Consider the following 12,878-nt stretch of genomic DNA (forward strand, 5'->3'; position numbering starts at 1 on the left):
GTGAGATTGTACTTTGTTTGGTAAGGACACTGCAGGCTTGAATCACGTGAATGACCGAAAAAGACAAATGATTCCAAGCTTTGGAGGGCACGTTAAAACGCTGGTCTCAGTTATTAGCCGTAAAAAATACCTCCAGCAACCCGCAGTGGAGTAGCATGGTGGAGTATGCTCCATATCTCGTTCCGTTGATTAGGGGACGTATATAGGCTGTTTATGTTGTGTTACGTTACGTATAATCTGTATTTTTTTCAAAGTTTATTGAAAGGATAATTTCCCTTATTGCTTTTTTATTGTTGATACGTATGTGGTCTTTTCAATTCTTGTTCAACAAAAAAATATAGAGATATAGATAGATAAAATCTAGGTTTAAGACGTTACATTAACTTTTTCTACATACAATTTACTTTTCTACTGAAGCAATTTGGATGAAAATTGGCACATCGATCGAAACCCAAGGACGTTTTGTAACTTAGCAATAAGGCCGCCTTTTATACTTTTTGATTAGTTTGTATTTCTCTGTTGTATGTATTTTGTGTTTTCGTGTACTTTGGTGTCACTCCGTCCCGCACCAATTCGTATTGCGCGCCGACCTCACCCTCCTGTCTTTAGTATTAAAGGGCCATAACCCGTTAAGGAGTAAGGGGGAGAGCGCGAAATGTCTATCTCGCACGCACTTACGTGTTAAGCGGCGCACGTTAAGAATTATTTTTTTGTGTGGTTATTTATGTCTATGTCTAAGGCCCCCCTCCACACTAGCGTTTTTCTAGTCGTGACAGTGTCCGCCGAGCGTCGAATTCACAGAGGAATATGTAGAAAAACGCTTGTGTTAGATTTGAAAATAATATAAGTACCTAAGTCACAGTTGAAATTATGCTGAGGAATGGTTGGCGGAATACATTTATTTACGTATCCTAAGTTTCGAAACAATATATAAGTTGATATGGGTCTACGTTTCGTTTCAATGTCAGTCTCTAACTGTTCGTAAAATTTGTATTTCTATTCATGTTCTTTTTGAAAAAGGAATCTTCACAGACCCAACTTTTTTGGGAGTAAGTTTTTGTGGTATTTTTTACTTTCTTCTGGTTTGGGAGTAAAGAAAAAAAAAACTAAGTATTCAGTTGCTTAACAAAATGGGCATGTTGTTAAAACAGGAATTCCAGTTTTTAAGAGAAGTTATTAATTTATCTTAAGACGTTCACTGTGTAACTGAAAATTAGATATCAACCCATCACGTGCAATGTTATTTTTCGATAAACATATAGGAATTTATGTACATAGGCACTATGGCAAGAAAAACGTGCCCCACATATGGGACATACACGTATGAGTTTCAAATTTAATGCCCCATATGTGGTTCATCACACAGTGAACGTGTTAAGTTCAATTTACTAAGCCGTGTTACAGTTGGCTCGACCATTATAGTCGGCGATACTGCTCGCCAGCTACGTTCGTAAAGCTCGGTGAAGCATGGGTATGGGTACTCAGTTCATATTTTAATTTGTCTATTATATTCTAAAAATACATACTTGATAATTAATTTACTTTGTAATTCTAGAACAATATATTTACAGGTATACCCGCGTTATTGTAACAAATGTAATTGAATATTTTATAAAAATAACTTTAAATAAAATGTAGTAGGTACCGTAGAATAACTTCAATTGACAATAAAACATGGCGGCTTGTTAATTCAAGAGCCAGAAATGCTACTGACATTCAAAATTTTTTGCTAATTGAGACATGAGTGCTATGAAATGAGATTTTTCCCCTTATTTTCCTTCAAAGTCGTTCTTCAAATCTCCCACTTCTCAAAGGCATCTGCCCTTTTTCAACTTGAGTTAAGCCTTCCTCACAGCGCGATGCAATTCGTACGATATCGAAAGAAGTGACGATATAAGATCATTTTTCTCTAGTTCTTTTTTTAAATATTTTTTGACATGGCTTATTGTATATTTGCCGTAAATGGTATTAACTACTTGCTCGGACAAATGGTGGCTCTTACCCGATACAAAACTAAAGTCAAGTTGATTATATTTGAAAGAAAGAAGAAAGAAGGAAAGAAAAAATATTTATTCGACATACTTATTGTTTTAACATAATTAACATAAAATAATACAGTTATAAATGTATGCCGAAATGGTTCCACCTCAGCATAATGCCATAGCCTAGACTATGACGCTGGTTTTCAGTTGAAACCGGTAAGTTGATTTGAAAGGATTAATCGACGATAAGTGCTGAATGACGGAAATTGTCGACCACGCCGGCGGTGTCGGTATCGGGGTCTTGAAGTGATGTGGCGAGCTGATTTTCCGCCTCTATGGACCTAGAGTAATCGGGTTATTGGAGTATAGGGTAGATAAGATAGATATGTTTTTTATAAATAATCGAAACATGTTCATGAGTGTATGAAATGAAGACGTCGTCAAACGTCGAACTCATTGTTACCATGTGTTCTAACACTGTCAAACTTACCCTAATATCGCATGATCGCAGCCCTATGCGATATTCAATCGCATCGTGGGCAAGGTACCTTAAACAAATTTTCCGTAACGGACACGAGGCCCACCTTGAGGATTTAGAGATCTACAGAGGTTTTATTTTACCGCTTATTTGCTCTTTATTTTTTTGTTTGCGTAATGTATTTGCCTTTCCTTTTGTGGGATTCGTGGGAGTACATTCGAATCGAATTACTGAGAGTGAGCGATGTAAGTGAGCTCATCCGCGCGTATAGTTTATGCATTCTAGCGTATGACAGCAAGACACATACATACAGGGTGTTAGTAACATCGTAACGAATACTCAGAGGGATGATTCAGACCATGATTCTGAGTTAATATCAAGTGGAATTTTCCGTCGCAAAATTCATGTTATTTTTTTAGTTTTTTTAAATTATTTTCAATTCTATACTTTTGCGATGGAAAATTCCACTTGATATTAACTCAGAATAATCAGCTGAATCATCCCTCTCAGTATTCGTTACGATGTCACACCCCATACAAGTACATACAGGAACCATACAAGTAGGTATGGGTGTTAGTGACACTGTAACGAATACTGAAGGGGATGATTCAGACCATGATTCTGAGTCGATATCAAGTGGAATTTCCTGTCGGAGAAGTCATGAAAATTTTAGAGCTTATTTAAATTATTTTCCGTTCCATACTTTTGCGACGGAAAATTCCACTTGATATCAACTCAGAATTATGGCCTGAATCATCTCTCAAAGTTTTCGTTACGATGTCACTAACACCCTGTAGAGTAAAGCTTAGTGCAAAAGAGACGCACAAAGAGAATGAACCACCACCCTGAAACAACACCTACACTGAAAAAATATATTTAGCAAAACTTTTGTTCATCCTCACTAATTTATGAGCGACGTTCTTGCAACATTTTCCATGCTACTTTTTTAGGAAAAAATAGATCATTGGTTTCCCTCTTGCCTTCCGCCCCGCAGTTCTCTGTCTGACGTGAGTGATTCCACTCGCGTTAATGTCCCATATGTGGTTCATCATACAGTGAACGTGTTATGTTCAATTTACTAAGCAGTCTATTTTAAAGCCGTACTAGGACTCCTGCCCTCTGCCTGTCTTCTTCTTCTTGTCGTGTGGGTTGTGAGGTGGAATACCAACCTCATTAATCCTGGAATACCTCGTGAGGAAAAGTGAGGAAACCCACATTCCCGAGAAATGTATTTTCGGAGGTATATGACCTAACCTGTATTGGGCTGGTTTTCCCTTCGCGGGTGGGAAGGTCAGACAGGCAACCGCTTCTATAAAAAACCGGACCTGTCAAATCTTCAGGTTAGGTAGGCGGACCCTGTGAAAAACGGGACTATGCTAGGGAGATGATGAGGTATAGTAATGATGAAGTTAAGATGATTAAGTGCGCGTGAGTTACGTACGCTGAGTTGCGTGTTAGTATTCACGTCAGGGCGGTTCAAGCTATGATGCCCGATGTTTCTCCCCTAACTCATCCACTCCAATATCAAAGAGATTGAGAATGGTAAGTTATAGCCGTAGCAATTTCATATTGCCCTATAAAACCTCACTTTCGCTTTATTTATTTGCGGTAAAATGATCAATATTCGATATTGGCTTCATACAAGTTTATTTGCAAACGACATTTTGTTCGGAGCTTTTACTTGACAAGTATTATATTTTATTGATATGTTGTAATGATCATGTTTTATATGAAAGCAATTTGTTTTATCGGCAGCCCGCTGCTGGTATATGAAGTTATGATTTTGACGTTGAAAGCTAATTTAAGATACTAAGACGTTTTTCTAATAATTGATGTTGTCAATTAATGTGTAGAAAATGGATGAATGAATGAATTGCTTATATGCTGGTTGATAAGGTAGCTGGTGTAAGTAAGTAGTCGTTACATGGGCCATGGCAGGGGCTTTTGGCGGCTCAATAGTAACCCTGACACCACACACGATAGAAGAGGTAGCTAGTATCCCAGGTCAAAGAAAAAAAAATGAAATTGAGAAATAAATAAGAACATAAATTACGAAAATATTTTGCGTCGGGATTACATCTAAATAAAGACAGATCTAAACCTGACGAATAATATTTTCTTTTTTCTATTTAACTTATTCTTCTTTTTCTATTCTATTATACAATTCTTACCGTGTCCCACCTTTCTCCATGTGTGCGAGTGAGAAATACAGTCCGCACGCGCTCTCTTTCTTATGGACGGTTAATATAGTGGCCCTCATCTCGGGGGTGAGATAAATCAGGCCCGCTCCAAACTCATGTAGGTGCGGGGTAGAGGGTGTCCCTTCTACACGTCGTATTATTGTTTGTCCTATACTAACTCCAAAGAGACTTCATGAGGAAATCATGAGGTGACTTCAGCAGCCGAGCACAAGGGACAAAAAACCCATCGGGTTACTGTTTTAGTCTTCGTGCTTTTCAATAACATTATTATCTCGCTTTGAGTAAAAGAGATAGACTATATCTATCTCTTCCTGTGTCTACGATGTGAGGTTCTGCGGTGAACGATGAACAATAGTAAAAGGCTACTGTAAGGCTAACGAGGTTTTAATGCGGGAGGATCCAGCTTATCATTATCTCTGTGGGTATAACTCATGTGATAACGCGATGACCGACGACCGAGAACGCACGCGCTGTGATATGATGGAAGTTCACTCAGTTAGTTCAAGATAACGTTTTTATGGCCTTTTGTCAAATTCAGGATGTTTTAAAAATGAGTTATTAATTTATCTAAAAGTGCAGTTTCACTAACACATTTGGCTGTGTGTCGGAAAATCAGATAGAGAGATTAGTGTCATATAGTAAAGTTTCATCATATCCGTCTTAGGAACTCGTTAATAGTGATTGCAAGTTGTCTTTGAGTCGTGACGAGTGCGAATTTAATTAGATATGGGAAATAAGCTTTTATTTTTATTTATTTTTTTACGTGACTTTTTGTAGGTTTGCCTCATATGACATTAACTACTTAGTAGGTTTACCTCACATGGCATTAACTGCTTAGTGGTTTGCCTGACATGGCATTAACCACTTAGTAGGTTTGCCTCAGATGGCATTAACTGTTTTGTAGGTTTGCCTCAGATGTCATTAACTACTTTATAGGTTAGCCTCAGATGGCATTAACTACTTAGTGGGTTGGCCTCAGATGGCCTTAACTGCTTTGTAGGTTTGTCTTAGATGGCAGTAACTACTTTGTAGGTTTGCCTTGGATGGCATTATCTACTTTGTAGGTTTGCCTCAGATGGCATTAACTACTTTGTAAGTTTGCCTCAGATGGTATTAACTATTAGGGAAGATAAACTGCTGTACCTACTAGTGAACAAGCAACCTATTTTTGGATTTACAAAGGTAACAAATTACGAAGTGACCGCCAACAATATTTTGTTGTCATACACTTCAAAGTTCAATGTAATTTCTTGGATTAATTTAAAATTAATGGCTAAAGTTTCTTTATTAAATGCACCGTTGGTTCTTATCTCGACGAAACAATCAGGAACAAGTCCAGAGTTTGGCTATAAATAAAGGTCATATTTATATAACAATAAGTCACCCTCAAGATTTACCAACTTTATGTTTGCTTTCATTGAGTTCGAGTCGCTTACTTTGCAATTGACGCTCTTACACATAACCATAAATTAAGGAATAATACTACGTATAGAACGGCAACTCTCCGCTCCCCGCCAGCGTCTGAGTTAGGTTTACCCCCACCCCCTCGAACATAGTTTAGACATGAATCGTATGGTGTCAGACGTCACACACACAGGTGCGCCTGTACGATAATGTCAATGTGTAGTATCTGTGTAAAACGAGGTTGTTTGTATGAAGTGTCCGGGGTGTGATATAATACAGTATCACGCCTGTATCCCGGAAGGTGTAGGCAGATGTGTATCACTACATAGTATAAAACAAAGTCGCTTTTCTGTCCCTATATCCCTATGTACACTTAAATCTTCAAAACTACGCAACGGATATTTTGATGCGGTTTTTAATAGAGTGATTCAAATGAAGGTTTATATGTATAATAACATCAATTAAATAGTGGAGAAATACTGTTATTTTTGAGGTTTTTAATGTGAAGTCGTAAATAATTTATTTTTTTCCTCAGCGTTGCACCCGAGCCATTATTACTTATTAATATTATTCGTTGAGGCACGTACGGATAGTTTTGAGACCATAGTGCGCAAGCGGATCTTCTCCCTGAGCCGTAGGGTGTGGAGCAGCGACAGCATATACCAGCGGGCTTAGCTCCGTAAGCGCGCGACTCATTCTCGCCTCGACATACATCACCCGTCACTCTCTCACAGTACTGCACAGAAAGAGAGAGATGGTCTCTGTCGCGGCGAGAAAGAGTCGCGTGCTTACGGTGCTAAGCCCGCTGAACACGTTAACCGAGAGGGTTGACTACCCTATCGTAGTACATTGGATGAAGGCACTTATTATGCCTAATTCTGGTGTCTACGAAAAATAAATTTAATTACGTATTGTTATTTTATTAACGTAGTTTATAATCGCCTTTTTTCTTACTAATAATACTATGCCATAAAATCAGAAATAAATGCAATAAATAAATTATAGAGGGAGATAGGGCTCACCACATATACATCCCGTTGGTCTAACACAAAACTCGGTGAAGCGTGAGTACTCAATACATCTTGCGATGGATGTACAGTCATGAGCAATATCATGTACCCACTTTAGAACCCTGTCGCACTATCAAATTTGACATTTAATGATACTTACGGCTTAATTTGTCCAAAAAGTTAATGAGACATAGTTTGAAAGTGTACGGTCACGAGCATTAATATGTATACACTTTGGTACCTAATCTAATCTAATCTAGCCTACAAGATCCTACTGCTGGGCAAAGGCCTCCTCTTTACACTTTGGTACCATGTCACATTAACTTTTTTGACAAATTGAACTGTAAGTCTCACTAAATGTCAAATATGTTAGTGCGACAGAGTCCTAAAGTGGCTACATTATATTGCTCATGACTGTATACATATTAGTACTCGTCATCATACCTCATAGGTACACCTCACGACAATTTGTGAGTTTATTTCCCGCATTGGAGCAGCGTGGTGGAGTATGCTCCTTACCCCCTCCTGTTGATTGAGGGGAGGCCTGTGCCCAGCAGTGGGACGTATATAGGCTGTTTATGTTTTGTTATGTTGTATATTACAGTGTTATAAGCGTCAAATGTGCCGACCAGAAGGAGACTCGTCGCATGCCGAGATCGCGTGACTAATGAGTTTTCTTCTATTTCTTATTGTTTTTGAGCTGTTGACCCTTTGTATTGACGTGTGGCCGGCCACCTAATTATACGACTAAAATGATTTATACGCGCCAATAGCCATGCCAAGAATCGACCAACTCGAAATTAGTATGGGATTCATGTCAACGGGGCATTTTAACGCCCATAATCACGCTCAAATAGATTGGTGGATAATGAAAATAAACCCTGTTTGTTTACCACGCCAAACTGAAAAGTAGTCATTAAGACCAGGCGCCCACTACGAGTTTTTAATTCGTCGTACATATCTGAGTTTCCACCGGACTTTGTATTCTTAATCTTTATGCAAAAATTGTTTCAGCATAGGGTTAATGCGATATAGGGGAAACCCTAGTGCAGGGCCCGCTATTAACCTGTGTTAATTTTACTTTATTTGGTAAATAAATAATTTCTACATCTAAATATTCCTAGATAACCCGATACCCCGCCTCGACCGCGCTATATACGTTTGGCAATATAAGACTTGGGGTTCACCTTTCTTAACAATTGTTTGGAGGTAAGCTTATTGGGCCTAATACCAGTTTTATAAAGGTGGGTCCCGTAGGGTTTACTAAGGAAAGAAAAGGGGTATGAAAAGCTGGATAGCTGTCAAAGTCCCTAAGTGGGATATTGGGTTGAATTTCTTAAACGCGTCGTTTTGGATTGAAAGCCTAAATAGCAATTTAGGAGAAATATATTTTTTGCCTTCTTTGGGTAGATTTTTCCCAAAAATCTATTTATTCCAGAATTTTGTGCTTTAGACTGATGCCAGGAAGCCGTGGTAGCCCGGTTGGTAGAACGCTTGCCTCTCATTCTGAAGTCGCAGGTTCGAATCCAGCACAGGCCAAAACCAATGATTGTCGAACTTGTTTTCGAATTCATGTTTGGATCATAAATGATTATCACGTGCTCAGCGGTGAAATAAAAAATTGTGAGGAAACTCACATTGCCCAGAAATGCATTTTCGAAGGTACGGTATGTGACTTGTGGCTGGTTTTGTCTTCGCGGGTTAGAAGGTGAGACAGGTAGGCTTACCTATCTAAAAAACCGGACCTGTCAAATTTTCAGGTTAGGTAAGTGGACCCTGTGAAAAATGGGATAATGGGAGATGATGAGACTGATGCCAGACACGCGTTCTCCCAGCTATCACAGTTAGCCAATCCAATCCAGCTAAAGAGCCATATAGAACAAACACATTTGTTCCATTTTTGCACCGTACCAGCGTTTCTACAATATAAAAGGATACGGCTCGGTCAGTCACATAATTCAAATGAGGGGAGGTGTTATCTTGGCTTCGTCCCGGACGCAGTTAAGGCCGTATGTTCTGCTCCTTACCACGGATCTTGTGAAAAATGTACCGGAGACTCGCAGGATAAGAGGGTAACGTTTAGCGACCTCCCTCACAGCGCGATGCTACTCGTACAATATCGTAATGAAAGTTCCAAGCTAGAACTTAGGAAAAAATCTAAGGCTGCGTTTCCATTGACGCGGAGCTGTGCGGTGAGAAGCGGAGATGTGCAGGAATCCAATCACCGTGAGGGAGAGAGTGACAGAGCGTCTTCGTTTTTCGCTCTCTCCTAAACTAAACTTTGGTATAAAGTTCTTCATTGTTATTTTTTTTAGTGTGGTTTGCATTATATAAAATGAAATAGCAATAAAAGAAAAGCATTTGATAATTTGAGTACAGGCGCACCCCAGACACTCCATTCAAAAATCACATTATTACTGTGCACTGTCTAACGCGTATGTGCTCTCCCCCTTAGTCCTTAGACATCAAAAAGCGTCTATGAAAGTATGAATTAATGAAAGAATTGTCTGATGCATTTGCGCCCTAAGGCCAGGCGCGCACTACGAGTTTAAAAAAGCAGCGGCATAATGTCGGACTGTAATTCTGTACCAAACAGTTTTAAATTGTATTGCGCGCACTTGACGGCAGAGCCACCGCAGCGACGCAGCATTACAGAGTGACATTATGCCGCTGCTTTTTTCTGCCGCGCGGCGAAAATCTCGTAGTGCGCGCCTAATACTATCAATTGACTAATAACTATGATACTTGGCTAATATTGGCAACCTTATCCTAATATCGTAGATCAGTGTGACATCGTATCGCGCTGTGAGGAAAGTCTCTTAAAAGTACCTACACCTTGACTTTTAAAGTTAGAATAAAGTCGCTCTCTGGATTCTAGTGCCGTACTGAAGCGTGCGGTTTTCATTGCACTGAAAAGACATACAATATTTGTACTTGCACCAGTCAAAATTTAGTTCAACGGAATAAACGATAGATGGAGTAGGTGATGATAAGGAGTTTTTTGCGCCGCTTTATAATGATCATCAATATAAGAGCCACGCTCTTGTCGGCGTAGCATTTTCCATTCCAGTCTATCAAAGGCTAATTCTTTGACTTTCCTATAAGACACGACGTTAACCGACCGACGTCTTTTATAATGATAACAGTCAATAATTGTTCCCTAAAACGTTTTAAAATCGTTTATTTTTCGTTGATTTTATATATTGCCTCCATTATTATTAACGTTGACGAAGAAGGCAATAATACCGTAAAATGATATTTTATTTCTAAAATACATTAGAAGCAAATGTCTGGTGATATGTCTATCACTAGACGGCAATAAGTGGGCAGTAATTATTTACAGCTCTATCGTGTGGGCTGTGAGGTGAATTACCAACCCCATCAACCCTGGTGTCAGGGTTACTATTGAGCCGCCAAAGGCCCCTGACCTGACATGTAACGACTAAGTACTTTCATCAGTAAGAAGTAACCAGGACCAACAGCTTAACGTGCCTTCCGAAGCACGGATCGTCTTACTATGTGACAATCAGGTGATTAGCCTGTAATGTCCTTACCAAACTAGGGATCACAAAGTGATTTTTGTGAGCCCAACGCTCAACCACTGGAAAACGGAGGCCGTTGATATATTATTTATTTTTAGTAATATTATTTGACGGTCACTCTTAAACGTCCAAAGGCCCAAGGCCATCTCTCTGTCTCTCTCTCTCCTTGGCATTTATTATTCCCATCTGATGGTGGGGTCTGCCTTCTTTGTACTTCTCTTCCACTTTGCTCTATCAGACGTGTCGTTCTCGGAGACTTTGCACGAAAGGCCCGAGGCCCAAAGTCCTTTTAAAATCCAAGGCCCAAAATCCTTTCAAAATCCGAACCTAATTGTCTAAGTATAGAGTCTGGAAATCTAAGCCGCAGGAGGATATTATTATGAATGCAATTATTTTTTGACTTCACGAATAGTTCTCCTGCATTCTTGATTGAACTTTAGAACTTTAGAAGTTTCCATTCAAGCCTAATGTTCATTAAGAATTTAGTTATAGGCTAGATAGTTCAATTCGAACCGTCTGATAACTTATTTAATGGCTAGTGAAATGCTTGTGAAATTATAGAGTACGATTCGAATTTGAAATGTCAATTGTTGACTTTATCCTGACGTCATGAAGTATAAAGTAATTGCTAACGCAGACCACCCTTGACAGTCTGATATTAACCCCGGCCAAGTAGTGCAAGCCAGCTGACGTAAATCTACAGTAAGTCACGTCAAAGAAATATAAAGTAATATTAAAGTTCAGCGAATTTTACTACTGCCAGAAATCTAAATTCCCCACATTATTTTCATTTTTTCGAAATGAAGGTGAAGAATTGTGACATCGCCTGTACCTACGATTTGAAGAGAACATTGCAGGTTTTTATTTAGGCGGAAAATTTGTATTAGAAAAAATTGGAAAAGCAAAACGATGTAATCATCCATTAACCGATTTTCATTTGTTTAACAGTTTGTTGCACAAAGAACAAAGAGTCTGAAAATTCACCTAAAAAGCAATAAGTATTGCTATTTTTAATTTCTTGATATTTCACATTTACTTTTATATGCGCAAATGTCAAATTGCAATAAAAGTACTTAGCCTTTTTAACCCCCTAGAACATAACGAAAAATAGACAGACGGTACGTTTTGCTTTCGGAAATACATGCCATTGGAACGATGTAACTTTTTGTCTTTCCGTGGATCCTTTGGACTGGAATGCGTCCATAAATTCTCTTGTTGAACATAACAAGGCACGCAGTTTACGACGAGATACCCATTCGCAGCTCAATCTCCACTTGTTCCGCGGATATGGTAACATTTTGATGCAGTTACGGGCTAAATTGGCCGCTTCCCGCCCGAAGAGATTCTCGCTTGTCGACTCACAACTTTAACTTTCCTGGAAGTGACTTAATCACTTGAAAAGTTAAAACCACGTAAATGTTGTTCTGTTGTATAGTCTTTGTGAATCGTACAGGAAAGGGACGGATGGCAACTGTTAATTTTAAAATAAATGGATACCCAACCCGTTTAACGCGTGCTGTCAACTTAATTCTGTCGGGTTATCGGCCAATATAAAATTTTAGAAGGGTTTTTAAATTTCTGTCTAGAATTGACGTGTGTTCCATAAATTTTATGCCTGTCGATTACACGTCCCTTTCATTTTCAGCGGATAAGAAAATGGCAGGTATAACTTAAAATAAAATTAGATGGTGTGTAATCAAGACCACTTTCGCATTTAAATATTATTTAATTTTAAAGATTTATTTATTTATTTCACTCACAACAACTATGTAAATATAGTTGGCTTACCTAATGCGACAGAGTTGGGGACTTATTTATACATATTTAAAATTAGTCATTAATTATTTTTTACGAGTACAATGGCCCCGATTCCTGCAGACACCTCCTAATTTTACTTTAAGTTATACCTGTCATTTTCTTACCTGCCGAAAAGGAAAGGGACGGATGATTGACAGCTCTTAATTTTAGGAAGAATGAGTCATCATCATCAGCCCATTAACGTCCCCACGGAAGAATGAATAAATGAATGAATACTCCGGGCCAATCAAAAATGTATCTCGCTGGTATGCAAACCGTTTGACGTGTGTTCCATAAATTTTATGCTTGTCGATTACCCGTCCCTTTCCTTTTGGGCGAATAAGAAAATGACAGTTATATCTTAAAATAAAATTAGATGGTGTTTACAGGAATCAGCACCAATATACGATTTCCTTAATTAAGTATAACAGATCACACTCATAACTATTTTTGCGAAGATAAAA

At 38.6% G+C, this 12,878-nt stretch overlaps 1 protein-coding gene across 1 annotated transcript in view; it reads left to right on the forward strand.

Moving 5' to 3' along the window:
• The window catches only part of LOC126369611 (nuclear factor NF-kappa-B p100 subunit-like), a 331,681-nt gene extending 319,483 nt beyond the window's left edge, over nt 1-12,198 (forward strand). The window contains exon 23 of the transcript XR_007566744.1: nt 12,183-12,198. The gene's annotated coding sequence lies outside the window, so the exon portion shown is untranslated. The remainder of the gene's footprint in view (nt 1-12,182) is intronic.
• Nucleotides 12,199-12,878: the final 680 nt, after the last annotated feature.

This window comes from Pectinophora gossypiella, chromosome 9 (genome assembly GCF_024362695.1).
Source record: "Pectinophora gossypiella chromosome 9, ilPecGoss1.1, whole genome shotgun sequence".
NCBI lineage: Eukaryota > Metazoa > Arthropoda > Insecta > Lepidoptera > Gelechiidae > Pectinophora > Pectinophora gossypiella.